This window comes from Achroia grisella, unplaced genomic scaffold (genome assembly GCF_030625045.1).
Source record: "Achroia grisella isolate CSIRO2021 unplaced genomic scaffold, CSIRO_AGI_Agris_v1 utg1061, whole genome shotgun sequence".
Classification (NCBI taxonomy): Eukaryota; Metazoa; Arthropoda; class Insecta; order Lepidoptera; family Pyralidae; genus Achroia; species Achroia grisella.
This window is the reverse complement of record NW_026712565.1, coordinates 888,539-894,538: the sequence shown is the minus strand read 5'-3', so window position 1 is coordinate 894,538 and position 6,000 is coordinate 888,539. Positions and strand designations below refer to the sequence as shown.

The window sequence follows — 6,000 nt, the reverse complement described above, 5'->3', positions numbered from 1 at the left end:
ATTTTTTAGGTTATTGATTAAATATAAATAAATATGACACTCAAAGTTTGTAAAACTTTTACCCTTAAGAGGTTTAAAATAAGGGATGTTTTTTTAGAAAATACGTCTCATATTGGTTAAATTATTAAATATTTAATGCTATCTAACTCTACACTCACTATTCCACGCGAACGAAATCGCGGACACAGCTAGTTCAAAATTAAACATTTACCTACTTACTTTTTAAAACATACTCATGAATAAAAATGTTTGTACCATGCGAGGAAAGGAACCCGCGACCATTGAAATTATAACGCTATGCTAAATTCTGGACCACCGAAGCCGTCGATATATTATCATAAAAATCTCTCATAAATCAAAGATATAAAAAAAACTATAAAATAACCGTTAATTACTCTGTACAGTTTTTAAGACAAGAATAATAGACGTAGATAAAGAATAATATTTACCAAAGCTACGTTTATCTGTATTAAAATGCTTGGATTACTATTAAAAATGAACTGTCTTATCTCCTATTCACACAAACATCAAATGTCTAACAAATCCAGTTCAGCTATTAATTATACGCTTTCGTCTCATTGTCTCAAATAAAATTCATAAAATGAAAATATTTAAAATTTAATTCTATATACTAACTCAATTTGAATTGGCTTTGGGATTTTATTATATTATATACTAGGTAAATACCGCGGTACCGCACTGTTATTTAAAGTATAGATTAGATGCACCTGCGACTTCGTTCGCGTGGAATTTAACTTTATTTTTCTAAAATAAAAGAATTTTCTAAAATAAAAATAGCCTACTCCTTATTACATCAGCTACCCGCCGTAAAAAGTCCCGTCAAAATCGGTCCAGCCATTTCAGATATTAGCCGGAATAATAGACATACAGACAGACAAAAATTATAAAAAATGTTAATTTGTTGTATATACCATATTTATATTCATATGCATTTAGTAAAAAACGGTTATTTCAATATGACAAACAGACACTCCAATTTTATTTATATGTATAGATATATATAGAGTTATATATCGGTCTCGCACGTGTATAGAGGTATAAATATATGCATATAAACCTTCCGGAACAAAAGCATCATTTCTTTCTGCGCATATTTGACGACCTCGGTGGTCTAGCAGTCTACACCGCTTAACGTCCGATGGTCGCGGGTTCGATTCCTCGCACTGCACAAACATTTGTATTCATGAGTATGATTGTTTGTATCGGTCTGGGTATTTTCTATCTATAATATGTATGTATTTACGAAAAAAAATATCTATCTATTTGTATCAGTTATCTAGTACTCATAACACAAGCTTTAGCTAGCTTAACTTGGGTCTAGATGGCGCTGTGTGGATTGTCCTGAGATTATTATTATTATTATTATTATATTTATAAACTACATAAAGGTATGAAATATGCTTATGTAGAAACTACACAAAGATATGATATCTACATAACATACCTTTTTGTCGTTAAGAAAAAAGCGGAGACACATACAGACTAAACTAGCAACTTTAAACTATATATATTTATGATTATGTAAAAAAAAATTACTTTCGTTACTTTGGGATTTTTAATTACATAACACTGTGTAATTTGATTAGAATAACATAGTTTATATCAATATGTATCATGTAAGACATATCTGCTTCTGTCACATAAATTTTAATATATTATGTTTTGTCTAAGTTTTTTTAATCAATTATTTTTTTTAATTATGACATATGCCAGTATAGAATTTGCGACTATATCCGTATCTTTTTTGATTCACATTCGTTTCCCTCATTTACATGTATATTGCGAAGTCTATTACGTTTGCGACATGTTTTATTTGTATTAAATCAAATTAATATATCTTTATTCATATAGCTCTATTATAGATACTTGAAGTGTATTTTTAACCGTGAAGTATTGGGTATGAACATTGCTCCTATTCAATATTCTGGTCTGTTCTATATTTTAGAAATATACAAGATTACACCTATACGTCGACTTTCCTGAAGACGATGATGTCATGCTTACATCTCCGTACCAAGTTATCTGATTTTGCTTATAAAATTACTTATCCTGACTGACTATTTACGCCCAACTAAAATTACTAAGTCTATAATAGAGACTTTGTAACATAGGTTTACCCTATACGCAAGAATCTGCTAAGAAAGGATTTTTGTAAATAACATCACGCGTGAAAACCCTTAGAGCAATAGTAGAATAGAATAGAATAGAATAGGAAATCATTTATTCAAATAAACTTAATTTAAGCACTTTTGAATAGTCAAAATTTTTTTTTAATCTACCGCTCATTCTGAAAGCTATCTCATCACAAGAACAATAAGCAAGAAACTTATGTGTTGCTCTTTTAAATAATCCTTGTAAGTTCACATTTTACAAGTCGAAACGTGTGAATACAAACTACCAACCAGCACTAATTTATTTAGACTCAAATATAAAAACACAATAAGATTAAATCAGTCGTAGTGATAAGAGCAGACCAGTCCCTACAAGTAGCACTCGTTCACAAATACGACGGATTAGTAAACCATTAAAATTTTCTACAATCACTATATGAATTGAGAAAAATAACTTCAACTAAACGTCCTATCAGATCACAATTTTTCGCACAAACTCTCGTACAGAGAAACAGCATCAACAGTTTTGCGCGCGCCTCGAACCCACCCCAGTTCACCCCTGGCTGCCGAGCGACTCACACGTCTATAGCCTTCGAATGTATACACCGATGAACACCCATTCGTAATACGATAATTCAAATTAAGAACATGTACATTTAAATTTAATTTAATTAATTCCATTTTTAAAAATTGATCGTTTTCGCAATTAAATAATAAACTTTTTTTTTAAGTGGCCAGTGGTACAGTTTATGTTCTTGAAGACAAATGATGTGGTATTTGACAGAAGTGGGGTAGTGAGGGATAGCTGATATCATTGTGATGATGATAAAATGATCATCAGATACACGAGACGACTTTGAACGTGAAACAGCCAGGTAAGTCAGCATATATCATCGCTTTACGGCGTATTATAATTACATATTTGTATAAGAAATATTAAACAGTAACCGGATTTAAAATATAAAATTAATATATTATTTATTAACTTTAAATTTAGTATAAATATATTTATACAGTAAATTACGTTTAATGTAGTAGACATTTATGTTATTACTTCAATTATTATTAAATTGATTTCTCTTATTAACCTTCTTTAGTAGTTGCAAAATATTTTAGAATCGCTTATTTACAATAATAAAAAATGCAAAATGACTTATAAATATACAACTTTGCCTAATTCTTTCCAAGCTCAGCTAATTCCTTATTCTCTGAGGATTTAAGCGAGATTGAAAAGAAATGAAAATTAAAATATAAAAAATATTGTATTTGTTATTTTGGCTTATATATTTATTCTGACTGAGGTTGTAATGTTTGATTTACGGGTTTGTTTGTTTTTCAATCTCTCTTATATAACTGAAGATCATGTGATATAGTTAACTAATTACAATTATAACACGTTTATTGGCAAAAGGAAATATTTCACACATTTGGAATTTATTGAATTACAATTTACCTATTATTTATCATATATATATCACCATATAAAATTATTTATTTAGATATAATACAATTCGATATTCTATCATATATTTTGTTAACTTAAAGGTAGGCCTAGCTCCGTAACAGAAAAAAGAAATAAATAATGAAAAATATATTAATTTTGCGAATATTGTTTACTAAGCATATATAATCTCCAGTAATAATTTTTTTTTATTTTGTCTATATATTTTCATAAAATTGGTTTATATAATTCTTCCATATATACAATTATATCCATCCAGAAATATAGACCATAACTTTTTTTTGTCTATTTATTTATATATTTGCATTTCATAAAACAATTATGGTTTATATATTATACGTGGGCTGCCTTTTAAGTTGTGTCGTTTGAAATAAGTATAGATAATCTAATAGATCATTATCAAAAAATATTCAATTAATATTTTGCATACGTTCAAACCAGTTTTTAAAACATTTATTCCACTGAAATCAACAGCTAGAAACGTTGACCACGAAGACTTTTCTTAATTTTGGGAAACGTAAAAAAATCGTTATTAAGTCACTGATCCAAAATTTCGACATTTTGGGTGCTCAAAAAATCTTTGATTGACGGGCGGTGTGCGAACTTGCATTGTCATGGTGCAGTATCATATCTTGAATTGTTTTTCGAAATTCGGTGATAACTTGTTTATACCAGTCAGCGGTATCTTGCAATCTTCTAGTACAATAGTGGCGACATGACCACCCTTTGCCACAAACGAGGCAACCATTTTTTTTTATTACAGCGAATGATTTTGGTCGGTTTTGGCTGATCCTGGAAGACCCAAACAGTTGACTGCTACTTAGAATCTGGATCGTAACCATATATCCAAGACTCGTCACCACTAACCATATCATAAACATGCTTTGACTGTCCTCCGTTGAATCGCTGCAGATTTTACCAACTAACACAGGCTGTTTTTTGGTCGTCGCTAAGCAAATGTGGTATCCAACGAGAGATCAGCTTTCTTATGCTAAGTTCTCCGTGCAGGATTTTTTGGACAGTGGTCCCTGAAATGTCCAATGAAATACTTCGAGTTAGCGTTAACCGCATTTTAATTCTTGCGTCATGGCGGTTTTTACGACCTTCACGTGGCTTGTCACTAAATTCTATTACCATCGTTCTATAGTCCTACGACATGGTGCTACATCAGCAAACACAGAAGATTTCTGCACTGAAGTCGCGACATTATTATTATGATTTCCATTTTTACAACTGACTTGTCACCTTTGAATAGACTACAATAAAACTATTCGACCAATCTGAAAACATTCTTTTGTTTTCGAAAATCAAAAAGATGTAAATGCCATATGCTTTTTTTTTTAATAAACGCGGGAAAACAGACTTAAAAGGCAGCCTAGGTAAGAGCACCATGGACCCTGATGGGCGCAGCAAGCTACAATGAGATACAAACAGAATTTAATTATTTTTCTAATTGATCTGTATACATTATTATTATAGACTATTCTCTGTATGCAGTTTAAAATCCATGTAAACAACAGATATGCAGAGTTAAACTAGTAATAAAAGTAAACGCTGAAAACTGATTAAATTGTCTTTGTTCTCTTTACAATTAACCTTGTATGGGATAACCACATATGCTCATTTGTAAAGACATAATCATAAAACTTAAACACTACCAACTACATAGGTCATTTTGTTAGTGAAAATTTTATTTTATTTTTTTAAATACATACATAAAATACATAAGAGGCACTTAGACAATATAAACAATCATACTCTTGAATACACATATTTGTAAATGGAATCAAATCCGAAATATCAGAAAGAAGAGGGTTTGTTAAACACTAAAACACCAAGGCGTAAATGAACTTTTCATACAAAATTCATCACATAAAGTCAGGATGTAGAGGTCACAACTTCTCATTCCTAAGAAAGATTTCACATTCCAACAAGCGACATTACGCTTAATTATGTATTAGATAAAGCTCTTAATCCTATTCATGCTATAGGCGAAGGTTCACGACATATCAGGTGATCTGCCATTCGAATTGGCAGTGAAATTACCTGGAATAACAGCTTATCAATTAGGAATGCCAGCATCTAAGGCGCAAACACCGCCACATGATAACGTGATGTCTTTGTCGCAACATTTGAGGAGTGACTACGAGCATTATATGATGACGTGATATCTTTAGCGGTATATATATACGACGGCCACACCGCCTTACTTCCGATGGTCACGGGTTCGATTCCTTCTACGGCACAAACATTGATATTCATACAGTTACTATGTGGCGGCATGGTGGGCCGGGTCATTGGGCTCCCTAAAATATGGTCGAGTGCAGTGATGATTGGCTCATCGGTCATACTCGAGAGCGGGTGCTGCTTGTAGGGACTGGTCTGCTCTAATCACTATTACTAATT

At 31.4% G+C, this 6,000-nt stretch overlaps 1 protein-coding gene across 2 annotated transcripts in view; it reads left to right on the top strand.

Annotated features, from left to right (window-relative positions):
- The first annotated feature begins 2,705 nt into the window (after positions 1 to 2,705).
- LOC131850531 (5-hydroxytryptamine receptor) overlaps positions 2,706 to 6,000 on the top strand; it is a 108,014-nt gene continuing 104,719 nt past the window's right edge. Inside the window, exons 1-2 of one of the 2 annotated variants that reach the window (XM_059200887.1) lie at positions 2,738 to 2,782; positions 2,864 to 3,007. The gene's annotated coding sequence lies outside the window, so the exon portion shown is untranslated. Of the gene's footprint in view, positions 3,008 to 6,000 lie in introns of both variants that reach the window. The other variant, XM_059200819.1, reaches the window with a different exon arrangement.